Raw genomic sequence first — 21,459 nt, 5'->3', positions numbered from 1 at the left:
AGGAAGAATTGTTTTTCACTTATATGTTCTGTGGCAGAGGCACGACTATTACTTGTGTGATGAAGGAATGTACGTCGAATGTACGTGACGCGAGGATTGACAATAGGCATCTGTTACTATTTTCCTGGAATGTTTTTCAATTAACTGCGAGAGGCATGAATGTGCCGACGGAATAGGCACGGTCATGTCTGAAATAGTTGCAAGGTCATCCCTAAGGTGTCCGATACGCTTTACAGTTACAAGCACGGTCGTCGTTCTTGCCGAGGCACGGAGGCACGGAGGTGAATGATGGAGCCTATGCCTCTGCAATAGTCACCTCCCATATTAAGAAGGAAGTAAATCTTCATAGACCCGATACATCGGAAGCTGGCCGTAAGGCACGCTTCTGCCTCTGCGTTTTCGGTGACGTCACGTTTAGTGCCAACGGGGTCGACGTAATGCTCGGTTTTTTGATGTTTTTTGTTGTCAGCAACTTTCTTAACATGTTACGAACGACAGAGGTACAGTTTTACCCGACGAACTGGAGGCACAGACGTGATTCTAAGGGAGGTAGGGAGGCGAAGGATCGTGATGCAAGCACGTGAAGATGTGCCTCTGTTTTCAAGAAGCTTTCATTGACACGTTTTCATTGCGGGGGCCATGGCCTATGAGTTTCATGTGTCTTCGAAGGCATTCGGCCTCATTAACGGACGTGAAATCAATTTACGCACGGTCTCCATAGGAGTGGAGGCACCGAAGTGCCTTCTTGGGTGTTTTAAGTAGTTGGTGTTATTGACGGACAACCGTGCCTCTGTAGTGTTCTTCTCTGAGGGTCACGGGCATAAGCAATGTTTTCCAAGGAGAATAAACACCTAACTACCTCTGTATTCAAAATGTTTTTTCAAAGTGTTCCATACGAATGATTTTTAATATTTGTGTGTGCAATGGTTTGTTAGAACATTGTGCACTGCTTTTAGGAGCATTCTGTAATTGTTGTCCCTGCATTTCGACACTGCATCCACAAAGGTACTAGTGCATTGCATGCTCGTCATTTTTGTGGATTGCTATGTGTACCTGCTCTGTGCGTTACGCTAATTGTATAGTATCTGTACTGTGTTTATATTTTTCAGTTCACGCCAATATATTCTAATAATAGAAAACTGCAACATTGCACTGGAAATAAACTTGTTCAGAAGATATGTAAACCGGAAGCAAACTACAAGGTTATCTGTACTGTGTTTATATTTTTCAGTTCACGCCAATATATTCTAATAATTGAAAACTGCAACATTGCACTGGAAATAAACTTGTTCAGAAGATATGTAAACTGGAAGCAAACTACAAGGTTAACTGCGACACAAGCAAATCTATATTTAGAACAAGGAAATGGCAGCCTTGAGAGAAAGCAAATCTAACGGGAAATCTAGAATGGCATGAGCAATCTTCTAGTTACTTTTCTTGGCCGGGACCACCTGCTTCAGTAGTCGTAGTCGCCCCAGGACCTTGCGTGCTTCCTGGTCTGTCCTTCTCGAGTTTTTCCCGGCGGAGGCCTTCCTGGATGATGGTGAGGCGACTCCATATCTCGTACGCAGCGTAAGCATATTTTGCCGCGTACTCGATGTGCCTCATGGACAGGGGCATGCGCGCCCAGCGCTGGTGCTCTACGTTGGTGAGCTTCTTCTTCATGTTGTTGTAGTAGTCGTGGACAAGGATGCCTGAGACATCCCCAAGGGAGTCCAGAGGCTTGGTAGCTGTAGGCACCCTCCATTCCTTCTGGATGTCGACGAAGTGGGCGATCTCTAGTCCGACGCGCCCGAGCATCTCTATGTCACCGTCGATGGAGAAGCCAGCACACGTGTATCTGAGGTCGGCAAGGAAGTTGTCGAACCTGGTGCAGTTCTTGTCGGTGGCACTCAGTTGGAAGAGCAACACCGGATGATCCTTGCTGACGGAGAGCTGGACGAGGGCTGGTTTCTGATCTTCGCCAACGTCGTTGGTGTACTCCACATCAACTCCGATGATCTTGTGGCGCTCGAATTCGAGGTGTCGCTCGTACTGCTCGATGCTGGTCGCCGCCTTGTGCAAGTCGTTGGTGTGGATCACGTGCAACTTGGTGTTGCCGTGGGCCTGCACCTCCATGAATTCCTTGATGAATCCCATGGCCTAGAGCAGTTGGTCCTCCTGCAACCTGGTTTTTCGTGGGGAACAATGAGTGGGAGCGCAATGGCGATTTCTGTTGTTTGTGTGTAAGAAGGCCGCGGCAGGAGTCTAAATTTAAGGGCGGGGAAGCGGCAAAGGAGTGCGTGCACGATCTCACTGTCGATGCGGTTGTGCACATCGTGGGTTATGGATCGTGGTTTCATCTCCCTTGTGGTGCGGTTGTGCACATCCTGGGTTTTTGATCGTTGTTTTTCTTTATAAAAAATAAAAATAAAATCAGCAGTTATGTTTTTAGCAACCGTCGTATCTCCAGCAAGTCAGGGAGATGATCGTTGTCTTGCGTAGTTTGCTGTCAAATGTTAACTTTTACAATTTATCTCGTCAGGCATGCAGGGGCAGTATGTAGAGGCACAAGTCTCTGACCAAGAGAAGCATGCTTGAAGTGGCTGGTTTAACTCTCAGACACACGGGCGTGGTACATTCATTGGGAGTGGCAATTGTTTTCAGTGATACATTCACTGGTAGGAGCAGTGCTGTGTTTTTTCAGAGGCACTGTTGCAGCTGACGCTATGAGATGGACAGAAAGAACGAGAAGCAACGGCAGGCGTGGATATGTAGCTGCAAGAAGCACTTATACAACAAGATGCGCAAGTAGAGGCATAGATACGATGCTACGTCAGGCACGGAAATGGAGTTATGTGATGCACGGACGTCAATTCATGCTATGGTGCTACGTGAGGCACGGGCACGAACAAATAGCCGTGCACTCAACTACATGCGCAAAAAGCCACAGATGTGTTCCTGAGAAGCACCGGCCTCCATGGTTTTGCCGCAAGGTGGGATTCGACATTTATCCAGGCATTCCGGGTTTTACAAGTGTAGGAATAATCGTTTTACACTTATATGTTCTGTGGCAGAGGCACGACAATTACTTTTGTGACGAAGGAATGAGCGCCGAATGTACGTGACGTGCGGATTGACAATAGGCATCCGTTACTGTTTTTCCGGAATGTTTTTCAATTAACTTTGAGAGGCATGAATGTGACGACGGAACAGGCATGGTCATGTATGAAATAGTGGCAAGGTGGTCCCTAATGTGTCTTGAATGTATCACCTGTAACGCTGCACTGTTACAAGCACGGTCGTTATTCTTGTCGAGGCACGGTCTTGAGAGTCATGAATGTGTCGACTCAACAGGCACAGTCATGTCTGAAATAGTTGCAAGTACGAGATGGGCAGAAACAACGAGAAGAAACGAGGGGCGTGGGCATGCAGCTGCGAAACGCACTTATACAGCGAGTAGCACAGCTAGAGGCACATGTACGATGCTACGTGAGGCACGGACATGAACCTATGTGAAGGCATGGATGTTTAAGGTGACTGAGCCATAGGGGAAGGCGCTAGGTTTTTAGGGGAAGTGCTGTGCGGTTGACAGAGGTGTATGCTTGAGCTCATCGCAACAAACTACTTGGCATGACGCTATTCTGCGGAGCACCATAGTGAAAAATATGTATACTACTGACGTGCGGAGCTAGCAACGTCACTAAACTATTCTGAAACATACTTCACCACAGCCATTCATCCTCCATTATTATTCAGCGGATCCTTTTATTATTATCAGAGATAAATAAACTAACCCACGTAAGTGTTCACCTTCTTTGACAGGGAATTTTCACCACCGTCCTCTTGGACATAATCATATGCTCAGTTACATACCATGACATAACTAAATAACAAAACTGATGTGTACAGGCTGTTCACAAAACAGACATAAATTACTGAACTAGGAAGTATAGCCACCGGCAACGCTCTATCAGGAAAGGTCGTTGATTATCATCCGCAGCAGCTTCATGTTTCCCAATGTTGGCCACTGCTTTTCAATTGTGACAAGGACAATTGAACCAACCCTTAGCTGAGCTTCCCGGGCAAAATCTGAAAAACCGGTCACCTCCATTCTGCCGTCGGTTCGTATGGAGTACGTTGTGCTCATGTCTATTGCATCATACATCTCTGTTAGGCTGATACCACCGTTTTGAGGTAGATATCCCAGGTTCATCTTTAGAAGCCTCACAACGGCAGACGGGATTCTCTGCAGATTGTACCAATATTACTAGATAAAATCAATGTACAAGGACATAAAACATCGAAAATAGCAAACAAAACCATGGCAGTGGATCAAAACAAATATTCAATGACTAACCAGACGACCATTTATGACATTGGTGACGTTTAGACGCTGCACAAAGGGTATGGTGGGGAAGTCGTCAGACTCAAACACATAGTATATCATCTGTCCAAATTGTCTGTATGAGAGGTTTACGCCTCGACCGAACACTGTTTTCCCAATGTACTCCCTCTCCGAGTCATTTAGAAAATCAAGAGCTGCATGGAAAAAAATAACTCATTTTCAAACAAATTTGTTTAAACAGATGAACTCGGTATTTAAGTTTAAAATGAATGGTTAAATTCAATGCATGTGATCAAGTTGGGATGATAATCAACAAAATTGCATAAAATATTTTCAAAATAACTTTTACTGTAAGTATGTCATTAATTTAGTGGAGAGGGGTAGGAGCACCAAAGTATGCTGATAAACGTAGTTGATAAAACAGGATGGAAGTTGGTGCACTTACCTAGTGATGGTTTGGGGAGGGGCCTGTGACCTCCTCGAGAATCACTGAGTCTCAAATCTATCTCAATGGACAGACTCCCAGTATCCAGGTTTATGATGATTAGATCTCGATAATGAAGATCGTAGTCACTAATTAACTTTTCCCAGCCAGGTCCATGAATTTTAGACCGGTTAGGTTCATCGGTGATGTAGATCTCATATGACAGATCCTCGTTGGTGTTCAGTACTGGATTTCTTTGTTTTCCTTCTTCTTGAAATGCTTCCTCTTTCCACCGATAGATTGAAGAAGTGACTTGCTGCCTGCAATAGCATGGCACATACTGCGCAAGAAAAAAAATCTTACCAGGCATGTATAACCAAGACAGATAGCACTTATCATATATGTACCAACTTTTTTCAACAGGTTGCTATTTGATAAAACAAGGTACATCAAAAATTAAAAACATATCATTAAATGCTTAAATGTAGGCATTCCATTCAAACAATATGGTAGAAACTTTTATTTCCTTCATCAGAAAGATACACTAGTTGGTAGTAACTGATGGGCCGCATGGGGTGGCAAACATTTCTCCTTACCAGGCATGTCTTAAAGCATCGAGGAAGATGCACTGTTATCGCGCTGTGAAGAACGCCTGACTCCAGTCCGGAGCAACCGAAGTTGGTACATATATCACAACACATGGTTTCCCCTGGAATACGTTGCAAAACAACTTTTATATGAAATTCTAAACACAAGGAAAATTTTATTATCTTGAAAAACTATTCGGCTAAACCGGCATTTTTACATAAATAGTCGTTCACAAGCAATTTCCTAAAAAAGACATGTGCACAGCTTTTGATTAGAAGGTGAACAGTAGATATGGGATATGTAATAACAGAGGAAATATGAATTTAATTAAATCGGCATTTTATTTTCCAAAAATGGTTGCTTAATTCATCACAATTCAGTATTAACTATTTTTAGAGCAGTTCACAATCTTGGTTGTCAATTTCAATCAGTGAAAGGATTTCTGCTGCTTGGTTTTAAAAGCAGCTTTAGCAAATGTATATAAATTTCAAGACAAGACAGGCAAAAAGGAGAAACAATAGTCTATCATCAGGCGGCTCAAAGGAGTGTTTGTAACATTAAAATTATATGTAAATTGGTCGGAGCTGCACCCAGCAACAACGTCATCCGCGACCATACGCCACCGTCGCCGACGCCAACCATGGGAACATGTGTGGCTAGGTGGTATTTGAAATGGGTGATCCATCAACGTTAACCTTGCCTCCAGCGTACAGGACCCCAAACGCTATCTTCAAGCACAGACGCCGACTCCCAGTCAACAGCACCCCAAACACCGACCTCCAGCACCCTGTGGCCGGTTAAGCAATAGAGCTCAATGTCTGGCCACTCGCTTGGACTTCCGGCCACCGCCGTTGTTTGCAAGACCTAACGGGCTTCAATTTAAACTACCAACCTCCCTGGGCGAAGTTCATCGCTCACCTGTGACTTGGACACCGCAGGTCGCTGCAGCTCGTAGCGTTCTCAAGCACAAACGCCGACTTCAAATCAACCCCACCCCTAAGAGGCACGGGTCGTGTACAGGTTCGGCCTCGTACTGCGTTGATTTGGTCTAGATCACAACGAATTTCCAGGCAATTCCTAGCATAACAGCGCAGATGCGTCGCTTTCAATCACGGCGAGACGAAACCAACAGAGAGGAAAACGGATCATAGCGAAAAATTCACATAGAAATTAAGAGAAAATAGACTAACCCTGGATCTAGAGGGAGAATCGAGAGAGAAGAGGCGATGAACGCTACAGCGGGTGAGTGGGAGGGGGCGGTCTGGGTTGGCACAAAACAGAACAGACAGTTATAATACGCGCCTGCTCACTGACATGGGGCTACTGTATAGCGGCAAAGACAAGACTATAGGCTTATTAGGAGCATAGAGGCATGCAAGGACGGCCCCAACACGCACGGACTTACATGCAAATAAGGCACGACTTTGTTTCTGTTTTCCAAATTTTCTCAGTGAGGCGTTCACTGAGACAGGTTGTGCATGTCCATGACGCACGACCATGCTTCTGTTTTCCGAAGTATTTTTCCCTAGCACGGTCTCTCGGAGGGACAGGGACATGAAGCCACGGTGCGCATCGTCCTGTAAGGATAAGAATGAGACGCACGGAAAGGCCTCTGTATTCTAAAATTTCTCAGTGACGTGTTCATTGATAGACGCGTGGTCTTTAAGCAGTTGGCACACGGTCGTACATGCGGACGACGCACAGACGTCTTTTGTGTTCTCCTAGTTGTTTTCGCATGACACAGCCACTCCTAGTTGTGTTCTCCTAGTTGTTTTCGCATGACACGGCCACTCCGAGGGACAGTGGAGTGAAGCCACGGTGCGCACGGTTATCCAAGGAGAAAATGCAGTGAAGTGCCTCAGTTTTCGTAACATTTTAAGTTGCTTGTTCACTGAGAGAGGCACGGGTGTATGTTTAAATGACGCAAGACCGTGCTACTATTTTCCGAATTGTTCATTTCTGACACGGTCTCTCGGAGGGACACGGTGTCTGCAATTAAAAGGGGCACGTAATCTTTCGCTTTGACGAATTCTTCGGATGCATGAGTTTTGTTCAATATGATAATGAGAATGGAAACCCAACATCTAAAAAGTGATTGGAGGTTCGTTGCTGACCTTAAGTCATTATCACAGCATTCCAAATGTTTTCAGAGACGTGTTTACACGGACGTATGATTTTCACAACCTCTTGATGCACGTTCGTTTCCTGTGGGGTGCACGGACGTCCTTCGGAGAGGCGCGGTTGCAGCAGTTGCAGGTTTGCAATGGACGCATGTTGCTTTTAAAAGACAGAATTTCATGCCAAGCAACTGAGATAAACAAGAGGATACTAGTTTGATTTTTGAGCATCTGTGTGAGCTGATTTATTTTATCATAGGGGCCAGAAACATATGATCGATATTGAAAACAGAAAGCATGTACATAATTGCTTGACCATGTTTACACAATGCACTCATTCAATATAGCAAGTACATCTCTTCATACCTGTTTTCAGCATCCACAGTTGGATGGATCTGGCAAATCCAGATATTCAACACCTGTGTTTTTTAAGTCCATGTGCATGTGCTCGCAAGTTGTTGTTAATTTAAGCTCTGCGCAATTAGAAGCCCTTTTGTCCATCTGCAGTACCTCTTCTTGCCATTTGTAAAATTCATGAGTGAAATCTGTGCACAGGCCAAACTTAAGCCTGATGGTCAGTAGCATCGTAGCATTGAGAATAAAGAATGTCACAAATTCAGTGTTTGCATCTGTGACTTCATAGTCTTCCAGCGTTAATGTCCTCAAACAAATGTCGTGATTATTGAGAAACACCCGCTGCTTTTGGCGCCATTCATTTGTTATACCTCTTTGATCCCATCCTCCCCCCTAAACACACGAGAAGAGCAAACTTAAGAGTTAGTGCCAGTATATTATGCATATTATGCGTGGGCTTTCAACGTGTGTGAAATCATCACCTCGATAAACAAGTTTTGCAAGCATTGAAAGCATCGCAGCAAGTCAACAATCTCATCCAGATTAAAGCATGTCTGTGAGATAAACAAGGCCTTGACGGAATCCAGCACCGCGTGTAGGCTACTTATGCAGAGACCCTTCATTGAGCACATAACGTGATATTATTAGCTCGTGGATGTGAATCTCAAGTGCTTTTGAATAACGCAGGTCAAAGTAACGTGCAGAGGTACTACCTGAATAACTGTAGTCCCAATGACAATATTTGTTTCGTAGGATATTAACACAAGAACTAAAATTAAGAGGGTAACATACAACAAGAATCCATCTAAAAAAAGACAGTGCGCAACGCGTAAGTATTAAGCAGAGGGGGAAAAATTACTGTATTTCAGAGCAAGTGGGCGAATTGTAGATCCATCTATGTGGACTGTAGAGTGAAGAAGACGAATGAAGAAAGACGGAAGGAACCAGAGAAGGGGAGCGGAAGAGCAAGTGACTCGGGAGGGAAGACGCACAAAACGATGTATTTATGGAGAACTTATGGAGAGGGGAGAAATTTTGTGTACTCGCTCGCCAAAGCTGAAACTACTGACAATAGTAAATGGCTCCTTGCCATCCCAGCGCAAAAAAGAAGGGGCGTGGGAGGGGGTGGGGGTTGGTGGGTCTGGCGAGTAGGTGGAGTATTTGGTCGAGCCGGACCATGTCGAAGTCCCTCGCTTTCATTTCCCCTCTCGCTCTCTCACTATATCTCTTCCCCCCCTCTCTCTCTCTCTCTCCCTCTCTCTCTCCTCTCGAATTCGACGCCGCCTACGGCATCGCATCTGCTCACATCCTCCGGGCCATGTCGACACAAAAGTTCGGACAAGAGGGGAGGAAGGAAGGCTTGAACTTCCTTGAACTGGATATTGATTTCTATGTAGGTGATTTCCTGCTACATGCGGAGCGTTGAACTGGGGTTTGTTTTCCAAACAAAAGATCTGAGCTCTAAACATTCATGTGTCCTTGTAGGAGAACCCTGACACCATCGAAGACCATGATTTCTGTGGCAAAGAGCTCGACCGTCCTCTCTACTGTGTTCTCCACGATACCAAGCCTCTCCGGTGTGTGGCTTTTGAAGGAAGTGACACGGGGAGGAGGTTTTTCGGCTGTGCTGTGAAAGTTAGTCACTTTCGAAAATCCGAGTTACTTTCTTGTTGAATCAAACTGTTTGGATATAGGACTTGTAGTCTACCAAAGAAGACTGATTTTCTTCTTGTGTTTTCCGGCTGATTGTAGGAAACATTGTGTAGTCCTTTTACTTTACATAAAAGGGTAAAGGTCACTACTTATTTTACATCATTGAACACAAAAGAAGTGATCTAGACACTCTCATGTTTGTTTACAAATGGGACTTCTGTTTAATAGTCAGTATATTGTTCAAAAAAAACTCTCTAAATAAGTTGTCTACAGAGGTAGCTCCAGATTAATTCAAGCTGGCTTAAAAGAAACTAAGTACAATTATGAAATAACTCCGCGGACAGGGTGGGCGAAGCACCATAATTAGTGTTGTGGGTACCTAACCATTGAAGTGCCACATTGCACAAACACGGTTCATAGTTAGTTGAATGAGGTTATAAACCAAGTATATGTGAACTTTATTATATTCCAGAGCTTCTGCAGCAGTGTATTAATAGTCTCTGTTTATTTTGTTCCTTTTTGTTCACAGAGAGGCATGAACTGTGGAGTCGTCGAATGGGTTGACCGCCCATGGCCTATCATTATGCAGAGGTGCCTACTCAAGCTCTGGGGGATGTTAGATGAGAGCAATGATGATAGGCAAGCAAAGGATGAAGAGATAAGCAGGCTTAAAATGGATAATGAATGAGTGAACCTTAAGCTCGAGAATCTTGTTGCAGCTGTGGAAAGAACTAATGTAACTACCATGAAGATTGACAGGCAGACGAAGCAGATGGGTATCGTTGATAAAGACGTCAAGCTCATTCAGAGGTCTCTCACAAGTGCCATTCATAATCTTAAGGACGACAAGGGTGAAATTAAGCTGGACAGGGATTTTCTGAAGGAGGAGGTGCATAAGCTGAAGGAGAATAGAAAGAAGATGCAAAGCGTCATCTGTGATCTTTTGGGGCAAGGGTTTGCGAACACTGATGACCTCCTGATGATCAAGGCAATCCTCAAAGAATGATCATTAACAGTTGCCTTCTTTTGAAACGTTGCAAGGGATACTCGTCTAGTATAAGTTTATGCTTGGACATGGTTACTTGACTAAAGGCATGTATCTCATTTTTTGCAATCTTTCAGAGGGTGTGTGACGGTCTACACACATCAAATATTGATCTCCTGAATATTTTTTTATTTCAAAGAAACGTGCTGCTAGCGAGGCGCATCCGACAATCTTTCATCTTGGATCGTTCCACGAGACATGGGTTACTGTAATCTAGCAAGGCACAGATGTCGCTTTGGCAGGCATGGGGAACCATGCCTCTGGTGACGTGGCACTGACTTGTCAAAGGCACGGTCCTATGTCAGACGGGAGCACCGCACTAGCACTGACACACATAAAATCTACAATCTACAGAGTCGCGCTTACTCCTGAAGCCGACGCACTCCAGTGCCGACTCGATTGTTTGTACTCAGACATGAACTCGTTCACGGACATGCGTTTACACGAAAGGCACATACAGTCTGAGGTCGCTGGGAGCACGGTTTGAGATTAAGCAGAGCCACGGCCATGTGCATGTACAGTCTGCCACGAAAGGACGCAGTGCCGTCTGGTCACTTCAGACACACTGGTTTACATGCACTAGATGCACGTTCCTTGCAGAACAGGCAAGGCAGTGCCTCTTCTCTTCCAAATGTTTTTGTTCCCTGGTCGACGACCGCACACGAATGTTTTTGTAGCATCACGATAGTGACATAAAACTATCAAATTTTCAGAACAGCGGGTGCATAGCACAAAAGCATTGTTATAACAAGCTTACAAAACGGTGCAAGAGGCTTCAGCCATGTTTAGAGATAACACAGAATCAGATTGGCGCAACAACATCTAACTGTACTAGCTTGAGGAACTAACTACAGCCCTGTGTCCAGCACGCACAAGTAAACGGATCTGACAAATCCAGGCATTCAACACGCCTGTGTTTCAAATGATTGCAGCATGCTGATAACTTGAGATGGGCGCATTTGGAAACTTTATTCTCCCACAGGAACAACTTCTATTTCTGTTCGTAAAATTCTTGCGTGAAGTCTGAGGGAAAGCGAAACTTAATCCTCATGGTCTCTAGCTCCGTTGCCTTTAGAATAAAGAACCTCACAAACTCAGTGTTCTTCCCGCTTTTTTCATAATCTTCCAGCGTTACTGTCTTTAAATGAATGATGTGTTCTTTGAGAAACGCACGGTGCTTGCGACGCCAAATATTTCTTGCACCATGAGGAACGTTTCCTCCCTGAAAACACATAAAGGTTGAAAGATACTCAGGATCTATGGAAGGACAAAATGAACGATAAATTCCATGACCCCCGTCCCAATCAGTTCGTCGGGCGTGAGAATCATCACCTGAACGAACAAGTTCTCCAGATTTGGAAGGCACTTAAGCAAGTGAACGACCAGGTCCACTCTATAGGTCATGGCCAAAAACAAGGTTTTGACAGATTGCCGCATTGTAGATAGGCTGACCGTCGCCAAATCCTTCACATAACATGGAAAATAAAACATAAAATTATTAGAACAAAAGGTTGGATGACATGAAACTACTTTCTCAAGGAAATGCATCTGGAATTATTGTGAAATGTCAATACCATAAGACCTGTGGGGTCAAGCAAGATACTGAATTTGCCCAATGTCTCCAGTTTGGGTGCAGAGACAATGAATACCTCCATGTTATTGCTCTAGAGACCGGGGATCAACCTTTGAAGTGAGGGGGCATCCTCGGTGATGAATTTTCCTTTCTCACCACGGATGCCGATGCTTACAAGGTTAGGGGAATTTATTGTGATCCGATGCCTTTCTCTATTGCAAACAAGCAGCAGGCACTCGAGTGCAGGGCAACTAGAGTTGATCATGCTTTGCAACGAGAAGTCTGATATATCAACCTCAACAAGCGAAAGTCTCTTGACCAGTGGTAGTTCAAGTACCTCTACATAATGGTCTGGTATCTGGCAACACGCGAAGCTCACAGTGCACAGAGAACAGGAAAACCGAAAGACGGACTTCGGTAGTGAGGGCGTAGATGAAGAGAATGTGTGCGATAGTTTGACAGTTTCTTTCACAAATCGTGGAAACAGGTAGTAAAACTCAAGCATCTCGAGATTGTTCAATCTGGGGGACTCAAGCCAGGCGTGGACAGTAGAGGGTCTGCATTGGAGGTAGCACGCCGGTATACAAAGGCGGAGAACTGCGCCCACATGGCTGGAGAGGATGGACTCTGGAAGGCAAGAACCATCACCAGGAACTGCTTTTCCCTGATGCCAAGTTCCGATGTATCGTATGCGAGCAAGCTCCTCGCTGTAGGCAGAGACCCTACTGATGATCTCGACATGAACTGTTTCTAGGGCGTTAAAAAGACGAGCGACAGGGATCTCACGACAGTCAAGATTCAGAGGAGCGGTCGGCCAAACAGGACGCCAACGACGGCGAGCATCCGAGTGCGGATGCCCTCCCTAGTGGAGAGACGGGAGATGACCTCACCGAGGATGGCATCCGGGAGGTCGCTGATGCGGTCCTCGCCGCTTCCAGCCGCTACCGCCAAACCACCAGAGGACGGCGTCGCCGGTGGCGCGAGCTTCGCCCTCTTGGTGCACGGCGCACCGGAGTGGATCTCCATCTCTGTCTCCGTTGCTGGGATCTCCATCTCTATCTTCGTTGCTGGGATCACACCGCTATATGTGGCATGGATCTGAAAAGACCAAGGAAAAGGGTGTGTCTAGGGTTTTGAGACACCGTCCATTCGCCTTAAATAGCCAGAGCCTGGCCTCGGGCGATGAGTCAGAGCGGCGTCGCCGGAGGGGACGCCCGTCGAACCCTTGGGTTTCCGGAGCGGCGCCACGTGGCGTTCACACCCAGATATGAGGAGACACCCGTCGAAACATAACTAGGGACGGGAGGGAAGGGGAGAAGAGTGGAGGGATCCGTTCAAAATGATTCCGTTGACTCTATCACCAGGAGAGGCACCGTATGGCGGCCCAGACATGCATGCTTGCGTTTTACGTGGGGTCACGTTCGTGCGTTTATAGCGGAAACCCGCGGCAGCCGCCTCATCCTTGATTCAGTGTTTCGGGTCACAGGCACGAGCATGAAGCGCTCAAAGGCATGGTCGGTGGTATTACATAGAGTCACGCTAGCCTGTGACTCTATCAGACGAAGATGCACGGGCGTTTAGCCCACGGAGATGAACCTTTGTCTTACGCACAGCCACAGAGATTTACTCTGCGAGGCACGGATTGGCCTATAAGAGAGACGCTGTTTTTAAAAGCTTATTTCCTTGTATTTAAGAGCACGGACGTGCAGTCCATACAGACACGGTTCCGTACTGAATTGTGTCACGCTTCTTTCTTGATAAAGGCGTCGACGTTCGTGGTTGTCTGTGTTTCTGTGTCAAGGGTCACAAGCACGGGCATACAGCCCTCAAAGGCATGGCGTGCTATTATATAGAGTCACGCACAAAGGTTTTCTGATTGTATTCCGAATGAGTCGGTGGGCTCGGTCAAAAGGAGAGGCATGGACGTCAAGCCCTCGGAGGCATAGTTTGTTCTTACTCGGAGTCACGTTTGTGCGTTTATTACGGAAACCTAATAGATTCGAGCGACTGTCCTTGTCAGAATAGTTTTCGTTGTATGATTTTAACTCAACTGCACGAAGGCGACTTGATATGTTTAGTAGCGTCACGGTCCTTTACGCATGAAGACGACTTTCTGTGTGTCAGTGTTTCAGGTCACAAGCACGGTTGTCAAGCCCACAAATGCACGAAGGAGACTTTATATGTTTAGTAGCGTCACTGTCCTTTACGCGTGTCAGTGTTTCAGGTCACAGGCATGGTTGTCAAGCCCACAAACGCATGTCATGTAATTATCCAGAGTCACCTTCGTGTCTCTTTGTGTTCCAAATGCATCCGTTGACTATATTACCAGGACATGCACGGTCGGGATGTCGAGGGAGGCATGCTTGTGTTTTACGCGGAGCCACGTTCGTGCGTTGATTGCGGAAACACAACGTTTCGACGGGCGTCTCCACCTACTCGGGTGTGAACTCCACGTGGCGCCGCCACGGAAACCCAAGGGTCCGACGGACGTCTCCTCCGGTGACGCCAGTCTGGCTCGTCGCCCGAGGCCAGGCTCCGGCTATTTATGGCGGACGGACGGAGTTTCAAAACCCTAGCCACACACTCTTCCATCCTCTGCCGCCGCCAGGCCATTCATTCCTCTTGCTGCTCTCTATCCAGACCCTCTCCGCCATGGTTGGTCAGGAGGAGCCTACTGCAGAACCCAGTGTCCAGACACTGCAGGAGATCCAGGCTGGCGAGGGTTCCTCATCTGTAAGTTCACTGTGCTTCCGCTTCATTCGTTTTTTCTTTCCTTCGGCTACTTGGTTTAGTTGTGAAACGTGAATAACCCAGATGGAGTCTCGAAACCCTAGCCACATCCCCTTCGTCCTTTTGTCTGCCTCCAGGCCATCCAGTAATCTTGATGTTCTCTATCCTGACACTCTCAGCCACGGCTGTGCAGAAGGAGACTCCTCCAGAGCGCCGTGTCGAGTCGCATGAGAAGATCTCGGCTGGCGAGGGTTCCTCATCTGTAAGTTCGCTCTGCTTCGGCTTCATTCCTTTTTTCTTTCTTTCGGCTACTTGATTTAGTTGTGAAACATGGATCATTGTGGTGAGCTTCATCCTAATGTTGATGAGGGTGCGTCCTGCCATCAATCTGACATCTTCTCCTTTGACCAGCTGAAGAACCTGTTCAATACTATGGAAGACTTCGTGAAGATATCCACGAAGTTGGACGACGAGAACAAAGCCATCATTGCACTTCTGATGGATGAGAAGGCGCAGCTCGAACTTCAGCGCGATAAGCTGAAGCTGGAATCATACGTTATGAAGAAACAGATCGAGGAACTTCGCGCCGAGCAACCAAAAAAGAAGTCTCGCCGGACTAAGTAGACAGCAGCGACCCTGATCCTCGTATCTGAAGCTATTAAGAAGTGCACTAAAAGTTTCTTATTTTATCTTCCGTTACCTCGTGCCGTCAGTAACTTTGATAACAAATGTGTTTTACTTTCTTGGGTCACGTTCATTCCAAGTTTATGGGTACAGATGAACATTAACGTAATGGCCAGTTCTAGAGATGTTGTTTTTAAAAAGCACGGACGTGAAGTCTCTGCAGCCAAAGTTTTTGAACCAACTAGAGTCATGTCTTGTGCACACATGAAGGCGTGGACATTCCTGCCTTTCTTTGTTTCAGTGTTTCGGGTCACAGGAAGGCATAGTCGGTGGTATTACATAGAGTCACGCTAGCCTGTGACTCTATCAGACGGAGACGCACGCGCGTTTAGTGTTAAGAGTCACAGGCACGGGCATAAAACGCTCAAAGGCATGGTCGGTGGTATTACGGACACGAACTCTTGTTAATAAAAGTTCACAAGATATGAACTCTCTGCGGACACAATTGCGTACTGAGTTGGGTAACACTTTTTTTCTTGATGTTACGTATATTATTCGATAGAAGCGTGGAGGTTTGTCGTTGTATGTGTCACAGTGCTAAGGTTCACAGGCACGGGCGTATAGTCCTCAAAGGCATAGTATTGTATTATATAGAGTCATGCTCGCCTGTCTTTGTGTTCCGAATGATTCCGTCCACTCGATCAGATGAAGAAGCACGGTCGTTAAGCCCACAAAGGCAAAGCTTTGTCTTACGCACAGTCACGTTCGTTCTTTAATTGCGGAGACCCAGCGGAATTGGTTCAGATGAGAACACCTACTGTTTACTCTGTGAGGCACGGAATGGCTTATTCGAGAGACGTTGGTCTGGTATATTGCTCGCACGGTCGTGAGTCCCAGAAAGTCACGGCGTGCCATTGTGTAGAATCACGTTAGTTTGTCTACGTGTTCCAAATGAATCCGTTGAACTGTCCGCGAGCACAGGCACTGCCTTGAAGCCCAGACAGGCATGGTTATGCTTTACACAGAGTCACATTCGTGCCTTTATTGGGGAAACCCAACGGTTCGACGGGCGTCTCCTCGGATTCGGCTGTGAACGCCACATGCCGTTGCTCCGGAAACCCAGTGGTCCGACTGGCGTCTCCTCTGGTGACACCGCTCTGGCTCATCGCCCGAGGAGAAGCTCCGACTATTTAAGCCAGACGATGTCTCGAAACCCTAGCCACATCCTACTCCTCCCTTTTTCCGCCGCCAGGCCATCCATTCCTCTTAGTGTTCTCCATCCCGACCATCTCCGCCATGGCTGGGCAGAAGGAGACTACTCCGGAGCGCCGTGTCCAGACATGGGAGGAGATCCCGACTGACGGGGGTTCCTCATCTGTAAGTTCGATCTGCTTCTGCTTCAGTCGTTTTTCCTTTCTTTCGGGTGTGTCTCGCTGATACTGATTTATAGTCAATGGGAGCTAGGGTTAGGCTGCCTCACGGTCTTCAACAGGCAATTCATTTTTTCTTTCTCATATTTTGATGAGGGTGTGTCTCGCTGATGCTGATTTTCAGTCAATTGGAGCTAGGGTTAGGCTCCGTCATGAACTCCTACAGAACTCCCCCGCCATACAGTTAAGGAGCAGCTCTGGGTCGAGAAAAAGGAAGGGAGCGGTGAGCGGGGTGCCGCCAGGAAGATATAAGAGCTCCTGCCCCGACGGTCAATTATTTGGGCCATTCTTTTGGGTCTTAGTTCAGAAGGATAATCCAGTGGACATCATCAACTTCTGGAAGAAGCACTACGAGCGCGAAAAGACCGAGAATGATGAGTTGTTGAAGGTCGTTGAAAACTGCAGGGAGTTCCGTGAGGAGAGCCGTCGTGAGATAGCGATGCTGGAGAAGAACCTCTACAGCTAGAAGGAGCTGTACGACGAGAGCAAAGCCAGCATCGTAGATCTTAGGTATGAGAAGGCGAAGCTCCTCATTAAGCGCGACCGTCTGGTGAATGAATCAGAGAGTTTGAGAATGGAGATCGAGGAACTACGCACCCAACAACACAACGAAAAATCTCTAGGAACTAAGTCACACAAGCAGTTTAATCTCGGAGACGATCACCCTCAAACCTCCGTATTTGACCAGATGAATAAGATGCTCGACGACATCATTGCCTTAATTGAAAAGAATGACGCGGTTGACATCATCAAGTCCTCGAAGAGGCATTACGAACTGGAGGCGGCTGCGAATGGTGAGCTGTTGAGGGCTGTCGAGCACTGGAGGAAGCTCTATAAGGAGAGCAAAGCTTCCGTCGCATATCTTATGAATGAGAAGGACACGCTCATCATTGAGCGCGACCGGCTGATGGAGCAATCAGAGGGTATGAAAAAGGGAGACTGAGGGACTGCACGCCCACCAAACGAACAAGCAGTCTCTGGGGACTAGGTAGATAGCAGTGACCCTGATCGTTGTACCTGAAGCAATTAAGAAGTGGACTAGAAGTTTCTTATTTTGTGTTGGGAAATTTCATTGTCAGTAAATTTGTTAACAAATGTATTTTGTTTATGTGTTTATTACGCAAACCGTACATTTCATTAGCTGGACGGGCCTGAAGTCTCTGCAGCCACGGTTATGTGCGTTTGTGACTTTCTGTATTTCAGTGATAAGGGTCGTAGACACGGGCGTCAAATCCACAAAGGCATCATGTGGTATATAAAGTCATGTTCGCTTGTGTCTGTTTTCCGGATGATTCTGTCGACTCGTTTAGACGGAGAGGCACGGACGAAAAGCCCATGGAGGCATACTTCAGTATTAGGCAGAGTCACGTTCGAGCGTTTACTGCACAAACCGAACACGAGATAGACACTTAGGTTAGGTCTTCATTGCGCAAGTACAAAAAACACAAGAGATTAACAGAGGAGGAGGAGAAGATCTCAGAAAAAACGAGGACGAGGCACAGTGCAGGGACATAATTGTAGATGTCACCGCTGGCGCGCGTTTTTTAAAAGCACGGGCTTGAAGTCACTGCAGCCACGGTTATGTACGTTTGTGACACTTTGTGTTTCGGTCATTAGGGTCACAGGCACGGGTGTCAAATCCACAAAGGCATCGTGTGGTATTATATAGAGTCATGTTCGCTTGTGTTTGTGTTCCAAATGATTCAGTCGACTCATTCAGACGGTGAGGCACGGACGAGAAGCCCATGGAGGCATACTTTAGTATTAGGCAGGGTCACAATCATGCGTTTATTGCGCATGGTCGATGGTATTACATAGAGTCATCCTCGCCTATGAGACTCGACTAGACGGAGATGCACGGGCGTCTAGCCCATGGAACTGAAGCTCTGTCTTACGCACAGCCAAGGGCGTTTACTCTGTGAGGCACGAAATTGCCTATATGAGAACCGTGTCCGTATCGAGACATAATTTACAGGCACGGGCATCAAATCCACAAAAGGCATCGTGTTGTATTATATATAGTCATGTTCACTTGTGTTTTGTGTTCCGAATGATTCAGTCAACTCATTCAGACGGAGATATCCACGAGGTTGTACAATCCTATGGATGAGAAGGCGAAGGCGAAGCTTGAACTTCAGTATGACAAGCTCAAGCTGGACACATACGTTATGACAAGCTCAAGCTGGACACAGGCACGGGCATGAAGCACTCAAAGGCATGGTCGGTAGTATTATTACATAGAGTCACGCTGGCCCGTGACTCTATCAGACGGAGATGCACAGGCGTTTAGCCCACAGAGCTGAACCTTTGTCTTACGCAAAGGCATCGTGTGGTATTATATAGAGTCATGTTCGCTTGTGTCTGTTTTCTGAATGATTCCGTTGACTCGTTTAGACGGAGAGGCACGGGTGAGAAGCCCATCGAGGCATACTTTAGTATTAGAGAGAGTCACGTTCATGCATTTATTGTGCAAACCGAACAGAATTGGGTTCTGATATGAACACTCGCTGTTTACTTTGTGAGGCAATGAGTGGCAGATTAGAGAGACGCTGTTTTTGAACCGCTCAAAAGGCATGGTCGATGGTATTACATAGGCTCACGGAGATGGACGGGCATTTAGCCCACAGAGCTAAACCTTTGTCTTACGCACAGCCACATGCGTTTTCTCTGTGAGGCATGGAATGGCCTATGCGAGGGCCGCTGTTATTAAAATCTTATTTCCTTGTATTTAAAAGCACGGACGTGAACTCCCTACGGACACGGTTCCGTATTGAGTTGCGTCACCCTTCTTTCTTGATTTTACGTATATTATTTCGATATAAAATGCGTGGACGTTTGTGGCTATCTGTATTTCATTGTTTCACAGTGAAGCACGGGCACGCTTTTAAACAAAGCACAAGCACGTCTCGATTTGCAGAAACAGCACTGTCGTGGTTCTACAGGATGCTATGTTCTAGGCTGTGTAGCATGTTTCCACCCAAACGTTCACCACAGGGTCATGGACATACACAGAGGAAGTGTCGTGCAGTGATAACAGACGCGCAATCTTACAAGTACAAGAGGCACGAGGAGGCATGTAGATTAACATCACCACAAATGAAACAGATTATACATGCGCACACATATAGAGAGATGCATAAAAAGTGGACTACAAGAGATAAACTAAGTTGGTAATACTAAACGATCGATGGTATTAATTAATAATGGAAATTAATGACAGGCATACAATATTAGAGTCAAATTTATAGTAGAGCACACACAATAAATAGAAGTCCTGATCATGATAGATCGACTGGGTCACTAGAAACTCAAAAGTAGTAGTAGCTAGCATAAATATATAGAACTTGCCTCCAAGCATGTGGGATGTGGCTTGCAGCAAATGAACGGAGAGCCAAGGCAAGGACCTAATCAAGGCGCTCGGGCTTGTGCCCTTGATGGTCCAGAGGATGGACGAGAAGTGGGGGCAGCGTCGGCGAGGTGGATGTGCTCCTGAACGAGCTTCGCCAAAGTTTGCCTGTGGTCGAAGTAGGCCGCCATGGTCGACTCGTGGATGGCGCTGCAGGTGTCCTCGTAAACAATCTGTTCGTAGATCTGGCTGAACTTGTCGATGTCATCATGCATGATGAGGCGCTGCGCGGCGAGAGCAACCTCCAGGTGGTCCTCCGGCAGCTTGCCGACCGGGAGCTGCAGGGCCATCAGCGCGCGAAAGAGATCGTTCCCATGGAGGCCGGCGAGTCGGGCCTAGGAAGCCGAGGCGGAGGCTCGGCCTTTACGGAGGCGACGCATGGAATGGAGGCGAGCAGTCAGGTCCTTCACCTTGCTGTTGGCGAAGCTGAACTTGTGGATGAAGTCTTCCAGTGCACCCTTGAGCCAGGCGGCAAAGCGGGCGTCGAAGAAGGAACGCACCGTGGCGGACATCAGCAGCCCCTGGAGCCGCTGCAGCGCGTTGGGCTGCGGGTTGCTCTCCCTGACCACCTCGATAAGACGTATGGTGGTCGCGTGAATCGCCTCCATGGCCGATCTCTCACCGTCTCGCTCTTGCTCTGATGGCCAGGTAGTTGGATCGGAGTAGAAGAAGATGGATGGTGACTCTTTTAAACAAAGCACAAGCACAACGGTTCCATGACAAGCACGTCTCGATTTGCAGAAACAGCACTGTCATGGTTATACAGGACACTATGTTCTAAACTGTGCAGCGTGTTTCCACCCAAAACGTTCACCCAGAGTCACGGACAGGACATGCACAAAGGAAGTGTCGTGCAGTGCCAACAGACGCACAGTCTTACAGGTACAAGAGGCACGCCCACCTCTATATTGTAAAATACTTCAGCTAACGAGTTATTTGGAGAGGCACAGCCGTCACATCACACGTGACTGCGTGTTCCAGATGATTTTAGTCGCTCGCTCTATTCACAAAAGGAAATCCAAACATACAGACGGTGCACAAACACATGAAAACTTGATAGTTTTTTGAGCTTGTGAGTTGCTTCACGGCTGAAGAGCACAAAAACAAGTTCCTGACAACCTTACAGACAATGGATAAAGTACAAACTTGAAGTCCAAACTGGAAAGCACGCAACAACACCTATCTCTG

General features: G+C 46.7%; 1 pseudogene; it reads right to left on the bottom strand.

Annotated features, from left to right (window-relative positions):
- Positions 1 to 1,456: 1,456 nt before the first annotated feature.
- On the bottom strand, positions 1,457 to 2,365 carry LOC141022678 (uncharacterized; annotated as a pseudogene).
- Between the last annotated feature and the right edge of the window lie 19,094 nt (positions 2,366 to 21,459).

This window comes from Aegilops tauschii, chromosome 5 (assembly GCF_002575655.3).
Source record: "Aegilops tauschii subsp. strangulata cultivar AL8/78 chromosome 5, Aet v6.0, whole genome shotgun sequence".
Lineage (NCBI taxonomy): Eukaryota > Viridiplantae > Streptophyta > Magnoliopsida > Poales > Poaceae > Aegilops > Aegilops tauschii.
The sequence above is the reverse complement of the archived record's forward strand: the minus strand, read 5'-3'. Positions and strand labels throughout refer to the sequence as shown.